Source organism: Macaca thibetana, chromosome 11, assembly GCF_024542745.1.
Source record: "Macaca thibetana thibetana isolate TM-01 chromosome 11, ASM2454274v1, whole genome shotgun sequence".
In the NCBI taxonomy this organism is placed as follows: domain Eukaryota; kingdom Metazoa; phylum Chordata; class Mammalia; order Primates; family Cercopithecidae; genus Macaca; species Macaca thibetana.
Window position 1 is genome coordinate 100,485,947 of NC_065588.1, and position 12,651 is coordinate 100,498,597.

General features: G+C 43.7%; 2 protein-coding genes across 9 annotated transcripts in view; one reads left to right on the forward strand and one right to left on the reverse strand.

Moving 5' to 3' along the window:
- LOC126930917 (protein BRAWNIN) overlaps nucleotides 1-12,651 on the reverse strand; it is a 732,366-nt gene that overhangs the window by 316,052 nt on the left and 403,663 nt on the right. The gene's annotated exons all lie outside the window — the stretch shown is intronic.
- Nucleotides 1-12,651, forward strand: part of TXNRD1 (thioredoxin reductase 1) — a 182,394-nt gene that overhangs the window by 86,069 nt on the left and 83,674 nt on the right. The gene's annotated exons all lie outside the window — the stretch shown is intronic.

Genomic DNA, 12,651 nt, shown 5'->3' on the forward strand with positions numbered 1-12,651 from the left:
GCCAAGGTGGTAGGATCGCTTGAGGCCAGGAGTTTGAGACCAGCCTGGGCAACAGAGTGAGAGTTTGTCTCTACAAAAATAAAGAATTAAAAAATTAGCCAGGCATAGTGGCATGAGCCCGTAGTTCTAGCTACTCAGGAGGCTGAGGCAGGAAGATTGCTTGAGCCAAGGAGTTCAAGGTTACAGTGAGCTCTGATTGCACCATTGCACTCTAGCCTGGATTCCTGAGTGAGACCTTGTTTCAAAAAACAAAAAGAATCTCCTAGTGGCCAGCACCATCATTTCTATTAGGAAAAGTGGGCCTCTCCAGATTAGGAAGAGGAGGTAAACTTCATGCCTAATAGCTTAAAGGAAGCAGAGTCCTAGGCATTGACAGTCTCTGCTCAGTCTCCAAACGAATACAAAGAAAGGGCCTGGCGTGGTGGCTCACACCTGTAATCCCAGCACTTAGGGAGGCTGTGGTGGCTGGATTCCCTGTGGTTGGGAGTTTGAGACCAGCCTAGCCAATATGGTGAAACACCATCTCTGCTAAATAATAAAAAAAATTAGCTGGGTGTGGTGGCGTGTGCCTGCAGTCCCAGCTACTCAGGAGGCTGAGGCAGGAGAATCGCTGGAACCCTCCTTAGGAGGCGGAGGTTGCAGTGAGCCAAGATCGCGTCACTGCACTCCAGCCTGGGTGACAGAGTGAGACTCCATCTCAGAACAACAACAACAACAACAAAAACAAACAAACAAACAAAACAAAGAAAGGATTCAACTAGACAGAGAAATATATATGGCAATTGGGAGATGTGAGCAATTGGCATGTAAGTTTCATTTCTAGGGTCAGGAGGAATGAGGTAGTTGTGTGGCAAGACATATTACTTGATGTTTCTAAAGATAGGTTCTCTAACACAGAGAGCATCACATAATAACTACCACATATAGAGTGTTAGTTCCTGTTTTACATGGACTATGCTGGGTTAAGTATAGTCACCTATACTCACATGAACTCAGCAAGGAAGATATTCTCTATATTTTATAAATGAGGAAATTGAATCCCAGAAAAGTCAATTAACTTTCTTAACATTGACCTGGTGCGGTGGCTCATGCCTGTAATCCCAGCACTTTGGGAGGCTGAGGCAGGTGGATCACCTGAGGTTGGAAGTTGAAGATCAGCCTGACCTATATGGAGAAACCCCATCTCTACTAAAAATACTAAATTAGCCGGGTGTGGTGGCTCATGCCTGTAATCTCAGTTACTCAGGAGGCTGAGGCAGGAGAATCGCTTGAACCCGGGAGGCAGAGGTTGTGGTGAGCCAAGATTGCGCCATTGCACTCCAGCCTGGGCAACAAGAGCAAAACTCCATCTCAAAAAACAAACAAACAAAAAACCCAAACAACAACAACAACAACAACAACAGCAAAAACTTCCCTAACTTCATATAAATACTGGATCTATAATTTGGACACAGGCCTGTGTAATTCTGAAGCCTACGTTATTTCTTTTTTTTTTTTTTTTTTTTTTTTTTTTTTTTTTTGAGACGGAGTCTTGCTCTGTCACCCAGGCTGGAGTGCAGTGGCCGGATCTCAGCTCACTGCAAGCTCCGCCTCCCGGGTTTACACCATTCTCCTGCCTCAGCCTCCCGAGTAGCTGGGACTACAGGCGCCCGCCACCTCGCCCGGCTATTTTTTTTTTGTATTTTTTAGTAGAGACGGGGTTTCACCGTGTTAGCCGGGATCGTCTCTCGATCTCCTGACCTCGTGATCCGCCCATCTCGGCCTCCCAAAGTGCTGGGATTACAGTCTTGAGCCACCGCGCCCGGCCGGCCTACGTTATTTCAATAATACCGTGTTGTCTGTCTCCTCTACAGTGACCCTTCTATTCCTTCATCAAGGAAGGCTCTTGCCCCTAAATACTCCATAATATGACAGGAAATCTCAATATATGAAATTTCTTCTGGTTCCAAAAGTAGCCTTTTATAAAAATATAAATTTTCCTGGGAAACTTAAGTCACTTGCAACTTGCTGTGAATTAGAGAAAAATAACCAAACAGAACAATAACCAAACAAGCAAATTAAGCTAATATAAGATAAAGCAAATGAACATGTCCTTCAAGGATGGGAAAGGTAAAGGAGGTAACATCAGAAGAGATGGGCAGGATGAACGCACTAAGTGCTTAGGGAGCATGATTTGTAAGGATTTACTCTCTGAATCTGGAAAACTTGCATTTTTTGGTAACAAATGGCAGATGTTTTATTTCTAAAACTGTTACTAAGTGGCTAAGGAAGTTTTAAGAGTCTGTGATTTAATACATGTATGAACTTTATTTTCAGTCCCAGAAAATAAGCATTGGATTATGAATTGACTTTTGTCCCAGTGGTCCCCCAGTTATACTTCCCTTGCTCTTTCTTTGTTTCTGTTTTTGTTTTTGTTTTTGAGATGGAGTTTTGCTCTTGTTGCCCAGGTTGGAGTGCAATGGCACAATCTGGGCTCACCACAACCTCCACCTCTCGGGTTCAAGTGATTGTCCTTTCTCAGCCCCCCAAGTAGCTGGGATTACAGCATGCGCCACCACACCCGGCTTATTTTGTATTTTTAGTAGAGATGGAGTTTCTCCATGTTGGTCAGGCTGGTCTCGAACTCCTGACCTCAGGTGATCCATCCACCTCGGCCTCCCAAATTGCTGGGATTACAGGCGTGAGCCACCACGCCCAGCCCCCTTGGTCTATCTTAAATGTCCTCGTTACTTTATCATTTTTCAGACTATTCTTATGTTTTTAAATGTGTATTGCCAGAGGGGAGGTGCAGTGACTGAAAATCTATTAACTTTCTCCTTTTCCAACTACTTTTCTGTGTGAGACTGGATTTTTCATTTACTTCTACCAAAACAACATATATTGCAAAAAATTAACCCAGAAGCAAATATGGGAATATAGTTGTCTTTTATTAGGACCGATGCTAAAAAAAATTTAAAAATGTGAAACACCAGTCTTCTCACTATGTTTAGTTATGTATTTATTTTGAGACGAAGTTTTGCTCTTGTTGCCCAGGCTGGAGTGCAAAGGTGCAGTCTCAGCTCACTGCAACCTCTGCCTCCCAGGTTCAAGCGATTCTCCTGCCTCAGCCTCCCAAGTAGCTGGGATTACAGGCATGAGCCACCATGCCCAGCTAATTTTGTATTTTTAGTAGAGATGGTATTTCTCCATATTGGTCAGGCTGATCTTCAACTCCCAACCTCAGGTGATCCAACCCCCTCGGCCTCACAAAATTCTGGGATTATAGGCGTGAGATCAGCCTGGCTAGCATGGTGAAATCCCGTCTCGACTAAAAATACAAAAATTAGCCAGGAGTGGTGGTGGGCGCCTGTAATCCCAGCAACTCGGGAGGCTGAGGCAGGAGAATCACTTGAGCGCAGGAGGCGGACGTTGCAGTGCGCGGAGATTGTGCCGCTGCACTCCAGCCTGGGCAACAAGAGCAAGACTCCATATCAAAAAAAAAAAAAAGACCAAGTTTGATATGCCGTTCTAAGGCAAGTAGGAAGCATGAATATTAACACAGTTTTGGTTTTGTGAGATGTATTTGTCCCAAGTATAGGAGAAACACCATTCTACACGTGCAGTTGGCCCTAGCCACACAGGAGAGATGTGATCTGGTTCATGTCTTCCATGAGCTTGCAGTCATGGAACTGGAACTGCTGATGTAGTCTCTAAGTGCTGGTTTCATGAATAAACACCTCCTTTATCTGTTTCTTCTAGGCTCCAAAAGAACCCTCCGTAGGCATGATTTTTCACACCAGTGTTGGCTGCGTAATCTTCCCAGGGCCTGGATCATAGTGGGTATTTAAAGAGTCAGAAGATTAATTGGTAGACAGGAATATTTGGTATAGAATCAGATGGGTGCATTTGTTCATTCAGCATGTTTATTGAGTGCCTGCTGTGCACTAGGCTCTGTATACTAAGCACTGGGAATACAGTAGTATATCAGGCAGGTGTGCTTCCTGTCTAAAGGAATTAGACTTGCTTGTGTGTGTGGTTTTCTTCTGCTCCCCCCGCCCCGCCCAGCAAATTCCTTTTATTTTCCTTTAGTACTGAGGGCCTGTGTACTGCCTAACTGGATTGGTAATGGAGTGAATGCCCCGTGAATTCCTGTGTTTGCAGTAGTATCACCTCTCAAAGAAAATCAAGAAGAGAAGTTGTGCTACCAGGGGATCCTCTCTCTCTACCCTAACATTTTCTTCTTCCTTCTTTTGGCTGTATTTGGGCCACTCTACATAAATTAAGGTTATTATTTGAAAACAACCATCAGGGTCAACTGAGTTCTCCTGAGATTGGTATTGGAGAGAGAAATTCAGCACCAGGAGGCCTGGCATTCATGTCCTGTGTGTAGGCAGCGGTAGTAGTCATACATGCTATCCTCCCTGTGCCAGAGGCTTATGCATGTTCTCCTATTTAATCTTCAGAATACCACCAAGCAAGTAGGTGGTGATATCACCTTCTTATGATGAGGAAATAAAAACATAGTAAAGTATTAGTATACAGGACGGCTGGCTTTCTGTGAACCTACTGGCAATTTGTGGTCCCTCCCACTACTTCCTGAGACTATCTCATAGAACCTTTCATGACTTGCCTCACCTGTCTTATGTATAATGTTCATGGCGTGGATATCATGATAGGTGTTCCTAGATGTAATGGTGTATGTCGCACACACATGTGATGATGTGTTTGGTGGCAGAAGTTGTACAATCTGCCACCATGCCAGCTACATACACCTTCGCTATCCCTGTGGATGAGCTGCCACTCACAGGGCCTGTTGATTTACGAAGACTTGTATCTATACTTTGGGTGTCTTCCTAGGAGCTTTGATCTAAGGAACAGACAACATCAATGTAATCATCTTAATTTGGTCTGGCAGCTGCTGACATTCTATAGCTATAAATGTAGAAAACAGACATAAGATTTCAGCAGTTTACCAAAAATATGCATCTGGATGCCATATGTCACTAGCTTGGGGGTTCTGATGTGTATTATTCATGTCTCCTGGCTGCTTATGGAGGACATGGTTTTAATGCCTTCAGCAAATGGGAGAGGAGCTAATATTTGAGTTTCTTTTTATGGCAGTGTCTCATATCTCTCTTAATCCTCACAATAGCTTTGTGTGGTTGTTGGAATTAACTCTGTTGTTGTGAGGAAGCAGATGCTCAGTATTTGAATTATTTGCTCAGTGTTGCTGTGTCAAGCCCAGGCCTGTCTGCTTCCCCAGTTGCCTCTTTGGGGATTGTTTTCCTTTGAACAAATAAAAACCCCTCACGAGCAGAGGTACCTTAGCTAGTTCAGTTCTCACCACTTTGGTATTGATACTTACTCATTCAACAGATTTGTTTTGGGCACCTATTTGTATGCCAAGCACTGGCAGGAGAGAAAAGATGAGTAAGGCACAACCTCTTTCTTTAAGATCATTTTACTTGTTTGCCTCTGCCTCCCTTCCAATGTCAGTGTAATCGGGTATCTCTAAAGGCTGTAGGATCACAGAGTTGCTGGTGGATAGGTGTTTTCCAGGTGGACAAAGGTAGTGGGTAAGACATTTAAAGATGTAAACAAAAGCAACTTAGAAAAGCATCATGGCGTGTTCATTTAGAGCAAACCTCGCAAGGCCTGGGGCAGAGAATGATGAGAGGTAAGAGTTGAAAAGTAAAGCGGCTTTCTCCCATAGGGAATGAGGAGACATGGGAGGTTGTTCTGTTTATTTTATGAATGAGGCTCAAAATATTCTTTAAGCATTTTGGTTTTGTCTGTAAAAATGTTTATTTTTTTAAATTTAGAGACCACAGTATAATAAAATACAAAAAAAAAAAAAAAAAAACAAAAAACATATAATTGCATCCAGAGATAGCCACTATTAATATTTTATGTCTTTTTTGTGAACTGTGTTCTGTTTTATTATTTAATATTTTACATGTTATATAAGTTCTTAATTTTCTCAATGACTACAAAATAGTCCATGTATTTACTTAGCCATTCTACTATATTTGGACAAATAGTCTATTGCCAATTTTTTGCTATTGTGGAATAATAGGTTAGAAATATTTTTCTTTGTACATGAAGTTTTTGCTGTATTTAGAATTATTTTCTTAGGATAGATTACTGGAATGGATTTATGGATCAGATTATGAACAATTCTAAGGTTCTAGAACCCTTTAAATGGTGTGTACTAATCAATAACTTCATAAGCTCAAAGAGTTCTCTGTACTTAGTAGTAAGAAATAATTAATAGGTTTTGGGCCAGGTGCAGTGGCTCACGCCTGCAATTCCAGCGCTTTGGGAGGCTGAGGCAGGCAGATCACGAGGTCAAGAGATTGAGACCAGCCTGGATAACATGGTGAAACCCTGTCTCTACTAAAAATACAAAAATTAGCTGGGTGTGGTGGCGCGGTTTAAAAAAAAAAAAAAGTGATCTGGCTGGACAAACTGAGCCAGTCCCACACAAAATCTTTAAAAAAAAAAAGAATTCGGAGGCCGAGGCAGGCGGATCACGAGGTCAGGAGATCGAGACCATCCTGGCTAACATGGTGAAACCCTGTCTCTACTAAAAATGCAAAAAAAAATTAGCCAGGCGTGGTGGCAGGCGCCTGTAGTCCCAGCTACTCGGGAGGCTGAGGCAGGAGAATGGCCTGAACCGGGAGGTGGAGCTTGCAGTGAGCCGAGATGGCGCCCCTGCACTCCAGCCTGGACGACAGAGCGAGACTCTGTCTCGAAAAAAAAAAAGAAAAGAAATAATAATAAGTTTTAAAAAGTCACTATTTGCCTATTGGAGAGGTAAAAACAGATTTCTTTATCTTAATTTGCATCACTTTGATTATTAATGAGGCACAATATTTTTTCCTGTATGTTGTATTTCCTGCATGTGCCTTGCTGGGCTCAGGTGGTCTTCCCAACTCAGCCTTCCAAGTCGCTGGGACTATCTAAATTGTATTCACTGTGTTGTATTTCATAATCTAAATTGCCTGTTCATTTTCCTCATGTGATAATAATAATAGGGAGAGCCTAGGTGTGGTGGCTTACGCCTGTAATTCCAGCACTTTGGGAGGCTAAGGTGGATGGATCACAAGGTCAGGAGATCGAGACCATCCTGGCCAATATGTTAAAACCCTGTCTCTACTAAGAATACAAAAATTAGCTGGGCATGGTGACACATGCCTGTAGTCCTAGCTACTCGGGAGGCTGAGACAGGAGAATCACTTGAACCCGGGAGGTGGAGGTTGCAGTGAGTCGAGATCATGCCACTGCACTCCAGCCTGGTGACAGCAAGACTTCATCTCAAAAAAAAAAATTAATAATTAATAATAATAGGAAGAAACCTTGAAACCTTTATATATAGCAATGTCTTTCTGTCTTTCCTTCTTTCTTTCTTTTTCTTTTTTTTAATAGCCTGCACTCTATTGCCCAGGCTAGAGTGCAGTGGTATGATCTTGGCTCACTGCAGCCTTGAACTCCTGGGCTCATGCAATCCTCCCACCTCAGCCTCCCGAGTAGATGGGAGTACAGGTATGTGCCTCCATACCCAGCTAATTTTTGTATTTTTTGTAGAGATGAAGTTTCATGAGCTACCGTGCCCAGCCTGCCTTTCTTTCCTTCTTTCTTTTCTTTGTTTTCTTTTCTTCTTTCTTTCTTTGCCCTTTCTTTTTCTCTTTCTTTCTTTTTTCTGAGACTATCTTATAGAACCTTCCATGACCTGCCCCACCTGTCTTATGTATAATGTTCACGGTGTAGATATCATGACAGGTGTTCCTAGATGTGCTGGTGTCTTTCTTTTCTTTTCTTTTCCTTTTCTTTCCTTCCTTCCTTCCTTCTTTTCTTTCTTTCTTTCTTTTCTTTCCTTTCTTTCTTTCTCTTTCTTTCTCTCTTTCTTTCTTTCCCTCCCTCCCTCCCTCCCTCCCTTCCTTCCTTCCCTCCCTCCCTCCCTCCTTCCTTCCCTCCTTCTCTCCTTCCCTCCTTCCTTCCTTTCTCTCTCTTTTTACTTTTTGAGACAGAGTTTTGCTTTTGTTGCCCAGGCTGGAGTGCAATGGCATAATCTGGGCTCCCTGCAACCTCCATCGCCTGGGTTCAAGCAATTCTCCTGCCTCAGCCTCCTGAGTAGCTGGAATTACAGGCACCTGCCACCACGCCCAGCTAATTTTTTGTATTTTTAGTAGAGATAGGGTTTCATCATGTTGGCCAGGCTGGTCTCAAACTCCTGACCTCAGGTAATCCACCCACCTCGGCCTCCCAAAGTGCTGAGATTACAGGTGTGAGCCACTGGACCTGGCCCCTTCCTCTCTCTTTCTGTCTGTCTCTCTCTCTTTCTTTTATTTTTTATTTTTATTTTTTTGAAATGGAGTATCACTGGCCGGGTGCAGTGGCTCATGCCTGTAATCCCAGCACTTTGGGAGACCGAGGTGGGTGGATCACGAAGTCAGGAGAATCAGACCATCCTGGCTAACACGGTGAAACCCCGTCTCTACTAAAAATACAAAAAAAAAAAAAAAAAAAAAAAAAAGCCAGGTGTGGTGGCAGGTGCCTGTAGTCCCAGCTACTCAGGAGGCTGAGGCAAGAGGATGGTGTGAACCCGGGAGGTGGAGCTTGAAGTGAGCTGAGATCGCACCACTGCACTCTAGCCTGGGTGACAGAGCGAGACTCCATCTCAAAAAAGAAAAAAAAAAAAAAGAAATGGAATATCAGTCTGTCCCCAGGCTGGAGTACAGTGGCACAACCTCAGCTCACTGCAACCTCCACCTCCCAGGTTCAAGTAATTATCCTGCCTCAGCCTCCTGAGTAGCTGGGACTACAGGCTGCACTACCATGCCTGGCTAATTTTTGTATTTTTAGTAGAGACGGGGTTTCTTTCACCATGTTGGCCAGGCTGGTCTCGAACTCCTGACCTCATGTGATCCACCCTCCTTGGCCTCTCAAAGTGCTGGGATTACAGTCGTAAGCCACCGCGCCTGGCCTACAGTAGAACTTCTTTCAAAACTGGAACCAATCCTCTCAAACCCTGCCACTGCTTATCAATTAAATTTATGTCATATTATAACTCTGTTGTTGTCATTTCTTTTTTTTTTTTTTTTTTTTTTTGAGACGGAGTCTCACTCTTTTTGCCCAGGCACTATCTCCACTCACTGCAACCTCTGCCTCTTGGGTTCAAGTGATTGTCCTGCCTCAGCCTCCCGAGTAGCTGGGATTACAGGTGCCTGCCACCACGCCTGGCTAATTTTTGTATTTTTAGTAGAGATGGGGTTTCTCCATGTTGGCCAGGCTGGTCTGAAACTCCTGAACTCAGGTGATCCAGCCCGCCTTGGCCTCCCAAAGTGCTGAGATTACAGACAGTAAGCCACCGTGCCTGGCCCTTGTTGTCATTTCAACAGTATTCACAGCATCTTCATCAGGAGTAGATTCTATCTCTAGGAAATCATTATTTGCTCATCCATAAGAAGCAACTCCTCATCCATTCAAGTTTTACATGAGATTACAGTAATTCAGTCATATCATCAGACTCTATTTTTTGTGGGGTTTTTTTCTTCTTTTTCTGTGTGTTTTTTTTTTTTTTTTTTTTTTTTTTTTGAGACAGGGTTTCACTCTGTCACCCAGGCTGTGCTGCAGTGATGCAGTCATGGCTCACTGTGGCCTCAACCTCCCAGGCTCAAATGATCCTCCTGCCTCAGCCTCTCAAGTACTTGGGACTACAGGCACATGCCACCACACCCAGCTAATTTTTTTTTTTTTTTTTTGAGATGGAGTCTCAATCTGTCCCTAGGCTGGAGTACAGTGGCGTGATCTCGGCTCACAGCAACCTCTGCCTCCCGGGTTCAAGCGATTCTCCTGCCTCAACCTCCCAAGTAGCTGGGACTACAGGCGCATGCCACCATGCCCAGCTAATTTTTTTTGTATTTTTAGTAGAGATGGAGTTTCATCATGTTGGCTAGGATGGTCTCGATCTCCTGACCTCGTGATCCTCCCTCCTTGGCCTCCCAAAGTGCTGGGATGACAGGTGTGAGCCACCATGCCCGGCCCACCTAGCTAATTTTTAATTTTTTTTGTAGAGACGGGGTCCCACTATGTTGCCCAGGCTAGTCTTGAATTCCTGAGCTCAAGCAATCCTTCTACCTTGACCTCCCAAAGTGCTAGCATTTTAGATGTGCACCATCATGCCTGGCCTTCTCTTCTAATTCTCGTTCTCTTGTTATTTCCACTATATCTTCAGTTACTTCCTCCACTGAAGTCTTGAATTCATCAAAGTCACTCATAAGGGTTGGAATCACTTTCTTCCAAACTCGTGTTAATGTTGATAAGTTGACTTTTTCCCATGAATCATGAATGGTCTGAATGGCATCTAGAATGGTGAATCCTTTCCAGAAGGTTTTCAGCTTACTTTGCCCAGATTCGTCAGAGGAATCACTGTCTATGGCACCTATAGCCTTATAATATGCATTTCTTAAATAATAAGACTTGAAAGTCAAAATTACTCCTTTATCCCTGGGCTGCAGAATGGGTTTTGTGTTAGTAGTCATGAAAACAACATTCATCTCCTTGTATGTCTCCATCAGATCTCTTGGGTGACCACATGCACTGTCAATGACCAGTAATATTTTCAAAAGTCTTTTGTTCTGAGTAATAGGTCTCAACAGTGGCTTTAAAATAAACCATGTTGTAAACAGATGTGCTGTCATTCAGGCTTTGTTGTTGTTCCATTTCTAGAGCAAGGGCAGAGTAGATTTATCATAACTCTTAAGGGGCCCTAAGATTTTCATTGTAAGTCCTTTTTTTCATTTGTCTCCTGTTTAAATCATAAGTATAGAAACACCTTAATATGGTCATTATTTGATGGTAGTGAGATGGAAAATACTTTGCCATCTTAGAAAGGGTAATGACTAAATACTGGCCTAATGCATGTTTTTCCTCCAAGAAGGAGGAAAGCCACTTAATGGTCAACATTGAATCCTGTCAAGCAGAGTAGGAGGTAATATAGCCTCCTTTATAGCAATACAGCCTCAGGATATTCCTGAGATTATTGAAAGATTAAATAGACTGGGCATGGTGGCTCACGCCTATAATCTCAGCATTTTGGGAGGCCGAGGCGAGTGGATCACCTGAGGTCAGGAGTTTGAGACCAGCCTGGCCAACATGGTGAAACCCTGTCTCTGCTAAAAATACAAAAAAATTAGCCAGGTGTAGTGGCACGAGCCTGTAATCTCAGCTACTCAGTTTCATGCACATCCATGTAAAGAGACCACCAAACAGGTTTTGTGTGAGCAGCAAGGCTGTTTATTTCACCTGGGTGCAGGCAGGTTGAGTCTGAAATGAGAGTCAGCAAAGGGTGGTGGGATTATGATTAGTTCTTTTTTTTTTTGAGATGGAGTCTCACTCTGTGGTCCAGGCTGGAGTGCAGTGGCTCGATCTCGGCTCACTGCAAGCTCCGCCTCCCAGGTTCACACCATTCTCCTGCCTCAGCCTCCCGAGTAGCTGGGACTATGGGCACCCGCCACCATGCCCAACTAATTTTTTTGTATCTTTAGCAGAGCCAGGATGATCTCGATCTCCTGACCTCGTGATCCACCCACCTCGGCCTCCCAAAGTGCTGGGATTACAGGCGTGAGCCACCGCGCCTGGCCATATTATTAATTCTTATAGGTTTTGGGATAGGTGGTGGAGTTAGGAGCAATGTTTTGCAGGCAGGGGGTGGATCTCACACAGTACATTCTCAAGGGTGGGGATAATTACAAAGAACCTTCTTAAGGGTGGGGGAGATTACAAAGAACCTTCTTAAGAGTGGGGGAGATTACAAAGTACATTGATCAGTTAGGGTGGGGCAGAAACAAATCACAATGGTGGAATGTCATCAGTTAAGTCTATTTTCACTTCTTTTGTGGATCTTCAGTTGCTTCAGGTCATCTGGATGTATATGTGCAGGTCACAGGGGATATATATGATGCCTTAACTTGGGCCCAGAGGCCTGACACTCAGGAGGCAGAGGTTGCCCTGAGCCAAGATTGAGCCAATGCACTCCAGCCTGAGCAACAGAGCGGGACTCTAGAAAGAAAGATGTATTTGGATTCACTTTAAGAAAGAGTAAATAAGCATTTAGGGCTGGGCACGGTGACGCATGCCTGTAATCCGGTGGCCAACCTGGTGAATCCCTGTCTCTACTAAAAATACAAAAATTAGCCGGGCATGGTGGCGAGTCCCTGTAATCCCAGCTACTTGGGAGGCTGATGTTATAAGTAAAGTTTCAGTGCCGCAAAAGAAATAGCACTTGAATATAAAGTTTTCTTTTTAATTCTCAGCAAGGCAAGTTACTTCTATAGAAGGGTGTTCCCTTGGGGTTCTTAGCCCTGACACATGTGGCCCCTGCTGCTGTGTCCTTCCCCTATTGGCTAGGGTTAGACTGCACAGGCTAAACTAATTCCGATTGGCTAATTTAAAGAGAGTGACAGGGTGCGGGCGTGGTTTCACGGGAAAAATTGTTATGACAGAGCAGGTAGTGAGTCAGGGTGGGGTAGGTAATCGGAATGAGTTAGGGTGGAGCATGTAATCGGAATGAGTTAGGGTGGAGCAGGTAATTGGAATGAGTTAGGGTGGAGTAGGTAATCGAAAAAGGTTGCTTTACGATGAAGTTAAGTTTAAAAGAAGTAGGCAAAA